The following is a 14,756-nucleotide window of genomic DNA, read 5'->3' on the forward strand; positions in this document are numbered from 1 at the left end:
CTTCTAAGAGCCTATTCAAGGGAGAAAAGGAAATGAAAGGAGAGTGAGGCGTTGACGAGGGAGGCATGCCGGGTGAAAAAGAAAGAGGGAGAAAAAAGAAGAAGAAGAAAAAGATCGAAGAGAGATTGATGAAGAGAGAGACGATGACTATTCGTTGGGAATTCTGCCACATGCGAGTGCTCAATTTCATGCACCATTAATGGCATTAATGCTCTTGATAACATAAGAAGAATCTCCACAAGTATTAATATCTATTCGACTAAAACATCTCTTCAAGGCAAATTGTAATGCCTCGACTATGCCTGAAGCTCTATGAGAGCCAATATGTTGTGTTGTCCATCCACACAAAATGAAATTTCCCAGCCCGTTGTGATCCCACCTAAAGAACCTAATTCCTCCTCCAATATTAATTTGATAGTGAACTTGCATGTTAATCTCAATGATTCCCTCTTCTAGGGATGCTCAATACCTATTACTATTAGAAAAATCTTTGGACCTAACTTCATGACAATTTTAACGTTCCAAGGCAACCCATGATCCATCATTGATTGGATCAGCACCATCAAACCTACTATTAATATCTTTTGCAATACTTTGAAAAATGTTGTAAGTTAAACCTAATTTGTAAATATATAAAGATTCAAGAGTAGTTTTAGTAAAAGGTCAATAAGGGTACTTATGGTATTTAGGGGGAAAAGTAAATTCAAGAAGTTAGAAACGTTAAAATAGTCAAATTCATGTAGAATCTTCGAAGAATAGTTGAGAAGGTTAAAAACCCATAAATGAGAAAGATAAGGCCTTGATTGATTCAGCTACCTAAATCTACTGTCAACTTCTGTTGTCAAAATCTGTTGTTAAAATCTGAAACACTGAAAAGTTTGTTTGATAGAGTTTTGTGAAAATGTTGTGTTGTTTACTAGAATCTAGTAATTATTGTTTGATACAACTTCTAAAATCTGTTGTACTAGGGTAAAATGTCCAGAATGCCCTTAAGGTTGATAGTGCACCCATAATACATAAAAAATTATCAGAATACCCTTAAAAATATATAATTACACTAAATATATATAAATATAATAAAATTATATAAAAAATTAAAAAATAATTATTTTAATTTAAAAATATTTATTATTCTAAAAAAAAATTATAGAATTCTATAGAAATTTCGATAGCATCTCCTCTTAAAAATAGACATATAAAATTTTCTTGATAAACAAAGTATCTGCATAATAAACAATCCAACATAATGCACCCAGACGTAAAAAATTACTAGAATACCCCTATAAATATATAATTATACTAAATATATATAAATATAATAAAATTATATAAAAAAATAAAAAAAATAGTTATTTTAATTTTAAAATATTTATAATTCTAAAAAAAATTATAGAATTCTATAGAAATTTCGATAGCATCTCCTCTTAAAAATGGACATATGAAATTTTCTTGATAAACAAAATATCTGTATAATGCACAATCCAACATAATGCACCTAGAACACATCAAAAATTACTAAATACCCCTATAAATATATAATTATACTAAATATATATAAATATAATAAAATTATGTAAACAATTAAAAAAATAATTATTTTAATTTTAAAATATTTATAATTCTAAAAAAATTATAGAATTCTTTAGAAATTTCGACAACATTTCCTCTTTAAAATGGACATATGAAAATTTCTAATAAATACCTTCATAATACGTAATCCAACATAATGCACCCAAAATGCATAAAAAATTATCAGAATACCCTTCTAAATATTTAATTACTCTAAATATATATAAATATAATAAAATTATAAGAAGCGTGAAAATATATAAATACTATTTTTATGGACATAAATGACTTTTAATATATTTATAAGAAGTGTGATTCTTTTCTTTCTTTAAAATGAATTTACTTGTGATTAAATTATTGAGATATTTACGAAAACGTCTCTAATGATTCCTCTTAGTCTCCATCCCCATCCAAGTTCTTTTGGGTCTTTCTCTTACTTTGTTTTTTAAGGAACTTAAACATCTCTTCTAACTAGTGACGTAATCAATCTTCATAGAACATGCCAAGACCATCCGAGTCTTTTGCTAACTTAATCCAGCTATTAAACTACTAAAAAATTTCGAATGCATTATTTTCTATGAAAAAGAATTCAAGCCTTCCTTTCAATTCATCTCGGCATCCCCATCCATACTATGCTCAATTTATTATGATAGTTGTTGGCTGTCCAATATTCTCCTCCAATGTCCTAGCATAAACACAATGAAATGTCTGATCAAGATTCGTGTTTAGGAATCACAAATTTTTAGTCAACTTGACCAAATCTTGTTCCATGATGCCATAACCATTGTCCTTACATAGAGTAATATATCATGAAGTATCGGATGACACTAAAAAGGTGATACCAATAGTCTAAGGCACTTGTAGAAAATCTTACTTGCGAGTTGATTGCATACATGAAGCAAAGGTAAAAACTAATCCACTGATATAAAGAACTCAAGAAGACTCCATACCCAAATCAACAACATATGCTCACTCCTGGGACAATAAAGAGCCCAACTCGTTAGCAACATTCCATGTAAGTTGGATTAAGATCCATGAGGAAGGAATAAAAAAGAAATGCATTGAACTGGTGACATTAGAATCCTAAATAGGGTGCATTATTACCAAAATTATATATTTCTAGTCTCTTGAAACATCACAATATTCACTATCTCCACAATAACAGCCTTATTTGATAACTATGAGAATGGATAAACCCAACCTTCTCTACTCCCTCACTTGATCATGAGATCCATAGTGCTCGAGTCGAACCAATTTACCTTCTACCAATAAATTAGTATTGGCTAAAAGGATTAATTGCAAAAAAAAAAAAAAAAAAAAAAAAAAAAAAAAAAAAAAAAAAAAAAAAACTAAGAAGAAGAAAGATTAATGATTAGTTGACACCAAAGACACACTTTTCCGTATTGCTTGCCTAATTGGGTATCAAGAATTAGCAAATTTCTCTATTAAATTCTATTAAAATGTGCCAAATCATAACAACATAGAGAGTGAGACTTAGTGTACTTCTCCTCTGCTATGCTACAACAGCAAGAACGAAATTGAGATCAAGGATGAAGACTACTACCAATAGTAGAGTCGAAGCCCTGTTACCCTCTGATTCTAATCAACCAAATCTTTTCTCTCTATCTCGTGTGTGGGTTTTGTCGATGGCGTTGACCAGAGATGCCTACTGTCGTGTGTGGGTTTTGTCGATGGCATCGATCAAAGATGCCTACCATCATCAATGGAGATCTTGTGGTGTCTGTGGGGTTTAGGTTGAACGACGAATCGATGGCGTGAGAAAGAGAGATGCCTGCCGATCGGAAATGCCTACCGTCATGTGTGGGTTTTGTCAATGGCGTCAATCAGAGATGCCGGCCGTCATGAGCGAGAGATCTAGAGCTGTTGTAGTGGGTTTAGGTTGAATGAAGACAAAAAAATGAAAGATTGGGTTCTGCTATATAGTCTGACATTCGTCGAAAATTGGTTATTTGCTGAAGGGATTTTACGTCATTTTACTTCAGTGCTTTTAAACGCAGTTGTGAGAAGCTCCTTTCATCTGCATCTCCAAACTGTGGTTAAAAAAATCGAAAATTATGAAACGCAGCTTTACGAAGCTGATGTCATGTTTAATTGAGCTTCAAAACGCAACTTTTGACCGCAAATGCTGGAAAATATGCGTTTTGAAGCTCAATCAAACACCACCTAAGTGTCTAGAAATGTCCCCAAGTGCTTATATATACCCTTACAGACCATCTTTTGGTATAAGCATTTCAAAATAATGATTTAAAGTTTCGCAAAATCAATGAGGTTTTTACTATATTATATTTTTCCATTTATATAACTTTGTTGGAGAAATGTATCAAGGTTGATAAGAATACATAAATAATTTTAAAACAAATGAAAAAAAAAAAAAAAGAGGAGAATGATAACCATTGGTGAAAAGCTCCAATATATCGTGGGTCAAACACGAGAATGAACAGATCTACAAGGTTCACGATTGTGCCTCAAAACTAGAGCTATGTTGGTGAACTTCGATGGTTGTTTGGTAGTTTTAGTTAGAGAGAATGGAGAGATCTTACCCTTCTTTGATAGTACAAAAAGTTTGGGAAGAAGTTAGAATTTAGAAAAATGTGTTCTAAGGATTTACTAAAGAAATTGCAAATGAAGAAATATTTCTCCAAAAAAACAAGTTACCATAGTTAATGGGCTGACTTTTTGGGAGGATTTGATTCTCAATTTTGGTGGCCAAACACTACCTATATATATAGATATATATTAGTGGATCGTCATCTTTTGTACTTTAAAATGAGATCTTGTTAAATTTTACTTCTGATGAGCTTATTATTACCAAAACCTTTGAAAGTCATCTTTACTCATTTCTTGATAGATGAACTTTAAAAAAAAAAAAAAACATTCCATTTCAGTAAATTACTAGTGAAAAGAAACTTGAGACTCTGGAGAAAAAAAAAAAGACATGTCTTGACTAAATAATTTTCTATTTCAACAAGTACAAGAGATGTACCAAGCGATTACACACACAAGTATACATTGATAATCTTAGACAAAACTACAAAAAGAAAAGAAACATTTGAGAAACTAATTAGCATTATGCCAAACCTATATCTTAAACAAAATAGGGAGTGTTTCATCTTCCTGTTAAAGGGTTCTCTCTTCAAGAAACATTTTCTTGATCACTTGCAACTCCACAAAAACATCTTTAATTTCCATTCTATCACCTAATGATTCTGCAGAACATAAAACTCCAATTTTAAACATGCGAATCAGGTATTCTTGCATCTCATCATTGATAGCTTCATTATGTTCTTGTTCTAAGCGTAGACGAGGATCCACAATTTCCATCACTCGCTCAGTCAAACCAATTTTGGAAAACTGATAAAGGCTTAAATCGTCCGTAAACATTTCATCAGTTGGCCTCTTTCCCGTTAACATCTCCAACAAAAGTATCCCGTAACTGTATACATCGCCTTCTATAGAGACATCAAGACCCATGCCATACTCTGCAATCATGCATTGTTGGGTAAGTATTTAAGTCATGTTATAGATCTAATTTAAATTACAAAAAATTTTTAAGATATATGTAAAAGAATGAATATAGATTAAATTCTTACCTGGAGGAATATACCCAATAGATCCTTTTATAAGTATTGAACTGGTTTCAATTTCACTGGAATTGTTTGTGCTGCTAGAAAATATCTTTGCCAAGCCAAAGTCACCCACGTGGGCGGTCATGTAGTCATCGAGAAGAACATTGCTTGGCTTTAGATCTGAATAGTTGGTGTATGGCAATGATTATGAAGATAATCCAATGCAGAAGCAATGTCGATCGCTATGCTTAGTCTTTGGCCAAGGTTCAAATTTTTCGATAAGGGTCTCTCGTCTGAACTTGGATGCAACCAATTTTCTAGACTCCCATTAGACATGAACTCAAAAACTAGAGCTTTGAAATCATTACCTCTAAAATCCACACTTGAGCATGTAGTTATAATCTTGAGTAGATTTCGGTGTCGGACTTTTCTTAAAGCGTTACACTCGGTTATAAAACTCTTGGAAGCTCCTCGTACGTTAAGGTTGAGTACCTTCACCGCAACATGCTTCTCATCTGGACGAATCGTTCCTTTATAAACAGATCCAAAATTTCCTATACCAATCAAGTTGGCTGAGGAAAAACCTTCTGTTGCTTTATGGAGATCATTGTAAGAAAGCCTTTTATACCAATCACCCAGGAAAAATGGGGAAACGGATTTCATTCATGGATTTCTCTTCCAATAAAAAGCAACAACAGATGTCACCACAATTGCAAATAGAATAGCCCCAACGATTATTACCTTGAAAGCAAGAGATGTTCCTCTTTGTTTAGATTTCTTGATGGGGCATGCAGGTAATTGAAGTTTTGGGACGCCCCCACAGAGCTTAGTATTTCCAGAAAGTGTAAATGTACTTGCATTTTGAAAGACTCCCTTTTTAGGTACCTCACCCTCAAGGTCATTGAAAGAAATATTCAGATTTTGTAAGAACTTATGGTCCTCTAAATCTTTCGGAATATGTCCAGATAAGTTATTATGCGAAAGATCTATATCTTCAATACTTTTCAAAGAAATAAAAATTGAGGGAATAGGTCCTTGAAAGAAATTGCCTTGCAAATAAAGAATTTTCAAGCTCAGACAACTACCAATGGTTCCAGGTATTTCTCCTGACATATTATTCTCGGAAACATCAAGTGCTTCAAGATTTTTCATGTTACCCACATCTGAAGGTAGGGGCCCAGTCAAAGAATTGTTTGCTAAGCTAAGAGAAATTAACTGCGACGATGAGTCAATTACCCATTTGGGTATGGTTCCATTAAGGTTGTTTCTAGAAAGATCCAAAATTTGCAAATATTGAGAATTCCCAATAATTGAAATGATGTTTCCTTCAAAGAAATTGTATGATAAATTGAGATAGAATAACCGGGAGAGACTACCTTGGAAGCTAGGTATATGTCCAGAGAACATATTTCCACTTAAGTCCACGACCTGTAGATTTTGAAGCCTCCCGACGCCCTGGGGAATACTACCGGAGAGAAAGTTATAATCCATTCTCAATGCAATTAAGTTAGTAAGCTTCCCAATTTCAGATGGAATGTTTCCGAATATCTGATTCACTCCTAGGTGTAACATATTTAGTTGGTTGGAGAGATTGGCAATAGAGTTGGGTAGCTTACCTCCAAAATGATTGGAAGTGATACCCAAAAAGTGTAGATAGGTAGAGTTGGTTAAATAATTGAGGAAATCCAAGTCATTCGATTTCCCACTTCCAAGATTATTGTCACCCAAACGTATATCTTTAATGCCCTTTAGGTTTCCCAACTCAATAGGGACTTGCCCAATAAAATTGTTTTGAACGATATTAAACATCTCAAGTCTTGTAGCATTTGAAAATGATACAGGAATTGATCCAAAAAAATTATTACCTGCAATGAAAAATAAGCGGAGATTACAAAGATCGAGACCTATCTCAAGTGGAAGACTTCCAGTTATTTGATTTAGTGTTATGGAAAACACTTCTAAATACGTGAGATTGTAAATAGAGGGAGGAATCATGCCAGACAAAATATTTATTCCAAATGAAAAAATTGTCAGATTTTTCAATTGGCCTAGGGAATCTGGAATACTTCCTTCCAATCTATTATCTTCTAGCGAAAGAATGTTGAGAGATGAAAGATTCCCAAGGGAAGTAGGGATACCTCCTGTTAGATTATTGTTACCTAGATACATGATAGTGAGCTTGGACAAAGAGCCAATTTCTCTGGGAATATTTCCTACGAGATTGTTGTAAGCTAAACGGAGGATTTTGAGGTGGGAGCAGCGGGACAAATTGACTGGAATTTCTCCCACAAAAGAATTATTGCTCATGTTGAATTCTTGTAACCTGAACAAACGGCCGACTTCTTGAGGGATTTTACCTTGGAAGCTGTTATTTAGGAGATTAATACTCCTTAGGAAAGAGAGGTTCCCAATATAGGGAGATAGGGAACCAACCAACCCTTGGGACTGCAGGCTCAACGTTATCACCCTCTGATGTCGACGACTGCATGTAATGCCCTCCCATTCACAAAAATGAAGAGAACTATTCCAAGATTTCATAACTTGTAGAGGGTCATGAATGAGATCCTTGAAGGCAAGTAAGGCAAGTCGATCAGTTTCATTCCCTTGGATGCTGGATGTGGCCAAGCCTGTTGGCAAGCAAATAAACAAGAAAGTCAGGGAATATTGAAAAAGAAAGAAACCAATTAATGTACTCATCATATGGTGAAAATTAAGCTCTTCTCTTAAAAGGATTTTCTTGAGTGAAATTTATAAACAAAGAGCCGTTGAAACAGTTGTACACTGGAATTAAGTAATTAAAAGACTAGACTTTAGTGGACGGCCAATGGACGGCTAATTTTATGTTATAAATTCCAATTTGATTTACATGTGGACCCTCAAACATGGGCTTCTTTAGTCTCAAGCCTTGGTTCACGCAAAAGCTAATGTCATCTGCGACTGTCTTTAGCTAACAAGCTATACCCACACATTAATAAAATAAATATATTTTTACAAGGACAAATACGTTTGGATTATGAAATTGGCCAAACAATTAAAATAAAATAAAAAAGTCTACTGTTCGACCTGCAGCCCAAAACCTAGAGTTAGGTGAGATGAAGAGTGTAAATACCTCACAAGGTGACTCACAAATTACTCGTTTAATCAACTCAGTCCAACAAGGTTTTAACTCATTTGCTATCCATATCAAAATTACCACTGTTCAATTTTTATAAAAATGCAGGGAAGCCAAATTTCGTAGATATTTGACATAATATTCTCTTGGAAAACAATTTTATTTTTTTTATTTCAAATTTCTATAGGGGTCACTATGTCATATTGAGGTTTTAGCGACGCTAGAAACGTGCTAAAAACGACTGCTAAAGGCTGTCGTTTAACCGTCGTTTCAATGATAAGTAGTAAAAGTTGGAGTGCCAATAGCCACTCTAAATTTTTTTTGTCTTACCTTCGTTTACAGAAGCTCGTCTCATTCTTCTCTGTCTCACTCTCATTGATAAACTCTATCTCTGTCTCTCCTTCTCACTGATCTGTCTCTCACTCTCACTAAGTAAACTCTATCTCTGTCTCAACTTCGTCGCTCTCTAGTCGCTCTTCTCGCTCTCTCTCGAATCTCTCTCTGTCGAATCTATCTCTCTGTAAGTTTCGATCTAGAAGATCAACTCTCTAAGTTTCAATTTAGAGAGATAGATCAACTCTCTCTCTGTTGAATCTCTTTCTCTCATATCGACTTTCTCTAAGTTTCGATTTGCAAATTTTAGGGCAGAATCGATCGGAGTTTGATCGAAGGTTTTAGTGATTTGTTTGATCTCCCTCCCTTTGCTTGGTTTGTGATCGAATCTTCAGGTATGTTAAAGTTTTTTATTGAATCTTTGATTTTCCTTCATTAATTTAGGGTTTCAAACATTTTCTTCAATGTTAAAGCATGTTTTAGGGTTTTGTTTGGTTCTGTTGCAAACTGCAATTAGATCCCTTGTTCTTAACAATAAGATGGAGTTTGGTTGTGGAGTTTTATATAATGATCTAGCTCTTACATCTCTTTAATTTCAGTTTTGAACATGAGTTCTTACCTTTCTTACCCTTCTTTAAGCTCAATTTTAGATCTGATTATCTTTCATATTCATTAATTTGAGATTTGAATATGCCTCTTTTTGTGAAAATTTTAGAAGATCCATTACTTTTTTCAATTTTGTTTGCAAATTTTATTTTCTTCAATTCCACTCATTAACATTGGCTCTGCTCAAATTCAATGGGATTTATGTCGTTTATAAAATCAATTACTAATTAGAATAATGCAGCCAAACCAGATTCTGAAAATCAGTTACCATGATCTAATTCTGACAATCTTAAATCAATTACTATAAATAAATAAAAAGTTCGCAAAATGATATTCTTAGTCTAGATTCTAAAATCAATTGTTAAAAATAATATAGTCAACATGAGATTCTAAAATCAGTTTCCATAACCTAATTCTAATTAACAATAAACAAATAAGTCAGAACCTAAATCAAAATCTAACAATTGGAACCAAACTCCCCCTCAAATTACTCACTTTTCAATGGTGAACACTAATTCACCAAAACCTTAAGCAACAATTACCTACTAAATCCAAATGATGCTTGTTGTCTAGATTTTAATTTCTTCTTTAAAGCATTATAGGTATGCCTCAAGAATATATATATTCGTCTGAGTTTTGTTGGCCATGGTTATGAAATATTATATATTTGTTAATTGCAGATTTTTGAAAGCAAGAAATTTCGAAATTGATAAAGCAAAACACATGTGGGCTGAAATGATTCAGTGGAGGAAGGATTTTGGTGCTGACACTATTCTAGAGGTATTTTGGTCCTGGTTTTAGACTTTTATGGAGCACTGTGTCCCAAATTCCAATCACTTACATTCCTGGAATTGTTCTGATTAGTTGGAGTTGATGCACTCATAGTTATTCTTTAACGTGAATTAGTATGTCTCTTGTTCCAAGCTGTAATATGTACAAAGTAACTAACTTATGGATTCACAGGATAGGTGGGGTACATTTTCACTTGGATTTGAAATGGTCGAACGGTCCAGCTCCATTTTCAAACATTGGCAAAAGAACAAAAGGTTACAACTAAAACTTTTCCAATGTTTCTTGCATGTATAAGAGAACTAAGATATGTTTTCGATATAATTGAGATGGTTCGATTGATATCTGTTTTGTGTGATATTATGACTTTCAAGTTTTATTTTTATACCATTTGGCACTATATAGACTCATGACCAATGAACAAAAGACACAAACAACTGTATTACTGTCTGAAACCACCAACAAGTTTCACATTTGATAAGCCCCATAAATGGGGAAATATATATTTCACATACAATAGTTCATGTTAAGCATATAGCATTGAAACTGTCTCTTTAAAGAAATTGTTATACACTAAATCATGTTAACAATATATAAATAATAGTTGTAAACAAAATAATTTAATTGAGAAAGTGTGCCAAGTGTATACAAAGACACTGTCCTGCAAAACACAGTTGTGGAAAATGGAGTGGTGTTGTTCCATTGTTCTTGACCATCATGCGATTTAAGAGTTCTCTGTATCAGATGAAACATTTTCAATCAAACGAATTACATTACTTTAATGCTTCACACAGATTCGATATGTGCTTGTGTTTCTGCTCAAAGCTTGCAAGGTGATCTAGATTGATCATTAGGAACTGTTGGAAACTGGCCTTGTAGTTGGATGCAGGGAATTATTGGATGACTTGTCTGTGCAGCACGTTTGTTGAGGCTGGTGTTTCCAACAACTGAAATGTGTGTCGAGTTATATCAAGCAGATGCTTCAAAATGGTTAATGTATCCATATTGGGTACTCCTATCTTAAGTGTAACTGCAAATATAATTTGTTAGGTCTTGTATCTTTGCTTTATCTGGGTGACATTTTGAAATATTTGATTACCACAAGCGCAATAAAGATCCAACTTTTAATTTTGATTAATTTTATTGAAAAGTCAAGCTCAAGAGAACAAAATATTTTCTTTTGAGACTCATCATAGAATTCATCCTTCTCTCCCTTGGTTCACTTGGGGAAAAAAGAATTTTCAGATCGATCGTAGACAAGATACTTGTGGCTTCTGAGTCTATACCTGGTTTAAGTTAAGTATTGAACTTGATTATTCAGACTTCTGATGTTTCAGCTCGGACCGCTCTCAGCTTGGGATTTTCTTCTATTTTTCTTTGTTGCTCTAACTTTTGCTTAGATCGTCTTTTCAGGTTTTCAATCTATCGAAGTTGCTCTAGCTTTTGCCTAGATCGCCTTTTCAGGTTTTCGATCTAGCGAGCTTTTTCTTTTTTTTTTCTTGGCTTTGATTGTTGCCAAAGTTGTCCTTTCAGATTTTCAACCTTACGAGCTTACCTTAATTTTTGCCTAAGTCGCCTTTTTCGGATTTTCAACTTAGCAGGCTTCATCATTTTTTTTTCTTCTCTTCTGAACTTCTAGAGTTGCTGTCTGATCATGCTTTGTTATCTTCCTTGACTTTTTGTACGGTACTTATGAGGACTTCTATAGGTAAGCTTAGGACTGGATATAAAAAGAAAGGAATTTTGAGGCTCAAAACCCAAATGCTCCTTGTGTGGCATTTCATTTAAAATTTTATTTTTTTGAATTTTCTTCCCCATTTTGGATAATAGTTCTTTTTCTTTTGAGTTTTTTTTTTCTTTTTACATTTTTTTTCTTTGTCGGGGAATCTATTCTTTTATTTTGATGTGGTCGGGCCTGAAGTAACTTCTCAGGTTGTCTACATACCCCAAAATTTTGAGATCAGACCAAAATGTAGTTCAAAATTTTCCCTCCCCTAAGTTAGGTGAACGGGCTGAGAAAGAAAAAGACATCATTTTTTTCTAAAAAGGCTGCAAGGGGCTGAGAACGGAGATATTGAACTGGGTAGCAGGAAAATTGATTCGGTCAAAGATGGCCTCCTTAAATGTAGTACCGTTTGATTTGGTCAAGGTTGGTTGGTTCTGGTAATTCGATTTCATCATGATCTTGAAGTTTGACAGTTTTTTTCGGGTAATATTTCATTGACGATGAACAGATCCCCCCAATTTGGTTTGAACTTCCCTCTAGAGTCAAAGATAGGTGCTCGATTCTCTTTGAGTACTAAATCCCTGACTTGTAAGTGAGGGGTTTTGATTTTTTTGTCAAACGCACAGGCAACTCTTATTTGATAAGCTTGCATGTGATACAAAGCTCTTAGTCATTTTTCTTCGATCAAACTTAATTCTTCATACCATTGACGAACTCAATCTGCTTCTGACGATTAACTTTCCTTGAAGGCCTTGAGATACGAGATTTACATTTCAACTGATAAGATTGCTTCCATATCATACACTAGAAAGTAGGGAATAGCTCCAGTGGAAGATTGTATTGAAGTATGATGTGCCCCTAGTGTGAATGGTAACTTCTCTAACTAATCCTGGTGTGATTGACACATTTTCTTAATGATTGTTTTGAGATATTTTATTGGCTGTTTCAACCTTTTCATTAATCTGAGGACGGTAGAGAGATAATGTGATGTTGAATCTCGAACTTTGAACACAAAGTGATAACCTAAGCTTTGATGTACGACCCATTATTAGAGATCAATACCGCTTCAACTATTTCATTAATCTGAGAATGGTAATTTATTTTGGGAGCTCTACCATGTTGAGAAGTCTAGCACTTATACATTTTGTAAGATCTTCCTTGATCTCATTTTCTCAAGCCAGTATCTATCTTGTGTCAGACAACACCCAAGCTTGCACTTAACATATCCTCATAGGCCCACACGAACAAGTCTTTTGAAATTTCTGAGAAAATTTATTATCCCCTTGTGTTCCTCTAGGAATAGGATGGTTTATTTGAATCTCTTTAGGAATTATTTTCTGTTTCGAGCCCGACTTTTATCTTCTTATCCTTGAAGCTAGATTATTAGTTAATTCGTTAATGCGCTCGAGGTATTCAAAAATTTCCTTTGTCTGATCAATTTCAAATGGGGTGACAGACACCTCTATAAACTCGATAAACTAACTCGACTCAATAGGAAAAGAGTAGACTCGATCTAAAGAAAACATGACATTGTTGAAAAAAAAAGGGACTCGAACTAACCCAAATGACTCATGAAAACTCAAGACAAATACTCACACGAGTTTGATTAGGACTGAGGACTGAGATATTGCTTACAACCGGTAGGATTGAAGCACTATGATCTTTAAAGAACAACTGGACAATGTTGAGAAATTTTGAGGTCATTTCTGACTATTGACTTGATATTGACGTTTACTCTAACTGACCGGATTTACAACCCTAGCTAGACGATGGACGATTGAGCTTAGATATAATGATAACCTTTAAACCTCTTTAAAGGTGAATTTAACCAATTTCAGTGTCACCCCCTTGATAACATTTTAAATGAACCCTGAGATTTTATTGAATTTTGTTCACCAATCCATTAAACTATTCATCCATTCAATGATTATTCAGAAGAAAATAATTTTATTGCATTCTTGAAAATAATGTTTTTATTAAATAACAATTTTCACAATTCTGATTATTTTTTACAATCATTTTCTTTTTAGAAAAACATATTTTGATAATTTTACAAGGTTCATGCAAAAAATAGATTTTTGGTAAAAAACATATTTCAAAAATTTTCTATGCAAAAATAGATATTTTGTAAATCATTTTTCCTTCATTTTCTTTTCTTTTGGAAAACATTTTCTTCTGGAAAATATTTTTTCTCTAAAAAATAGTTTTTTATTTAGAAAGCATTTTATCTTCGAAAATCTTGTTCTTATTGAAAACATTTTCTAGAAAACATTTTTTCTTAGAAAATATTTTTTCTGGAAAACATTTTTTTTAAAGAACACTTCTTTTGGAAAACACTTTTTCTAGAAAATACTTTCCCTTCATAAATCATTTTTCCTCTTTGAAAATTTGATTTCTATTTCGATTTAAATGGCCCGACCCATAATGATCGTTGGATCGAGATGGGCTGGGTCAAGTTTAAAATGGATTTTTTATTAGGTTGGTGTACCCAGTGATACTATAATTTCAAATCAGGTTAAATAACAAAAAATTTATCCTTGAGGACAAACCCGCATATTCCTGATCTCATCATTCATATATATTCATCTCATCATTCACATGCATTCTGATCTTATCATTCACATACATTCATCTCATCATTCACATGCATTCTGATATCATCATTCACATACATTCATAATTCACAAGGTTTCATTCAATAAACAACCCGGGAACACCCACAATAAGTTCGAGTCGTGACCTACAAGGAAGGTTTCTAAACTCTAAGCTTACTACGTGCTATACATTTTATCTGGCCACCTTTGCCTAAATACACCTATATACCTTTCGATACGTAGTGACTTGGTTTGATATACCGTATAGGTGATAATCTAAAACCTCAACTCACTTCTCTAAAACCAAAAACAGCCAGTTTGATCTCCAGTTGAGAGGTGGCGCACGATGCTGAGCAAGGGGCCTACTTAAATACCTCTCGTCTAGAATAGACGTAGTCTATCCCCCTCGTATAGTAAGGTACACTAGGGCAAGATGTTGC

General features: G+C 33.7%; 1 long non-coding RNA gene and 1 pseudogene across 2 annotated transcripts; one reads left to right on the forward strand and one right to left on the reverse strand.

Annotated features, from left to right (window-relative positions):
* Positions 1–4,707: 4,707 nt before the first annotated feature.
* On the reverse strand, positions 4,708–5,819 carry LOC147384219 (putative receptor-like protein kinase At3g47110 pseudogene; annotated as a pseudogene).
* A 2,795-nt stretch (positions 5,820–8,614) lies between these two features.
* Positions 8,615–10,680, forward strand: LOC147384220 (uncharacterized). Of its 2 annotated transcripts, none has more exons than XR_015173000.1 (4): positions 8,615–8,788; positions 8,912–8,996; positions 9,888–9,987; positions 10,171–10,680. It is a non-coding gene; the product is annotated as an uncharacterized LOC147384220 (long non-coding RNA). The 2 variants fall into 2 exon arrangements; XR_015173001.1 differs by having other exon boundaries at positions 10,176–10,679.
* Positions 10,681–14,756: the final 4,076 nt, after the last annotated feature.

Source organism: Akebia trifoliata, chromosome 15 (assembly GCF_017979445.1).
Source record: "Akebia trifoliata isolate Shusen 1 chromosome 15, ASM1797944v1, whole genome shotgun sequence".
Classification (NCBI taxonomy): domain Eukaryota; kingdom Viridiplantae; phylum Streptophyta; class Magnoliopsida; order Ranunculales; family Lardizabalaceae; genus Akebia; species Akebia trifoliata.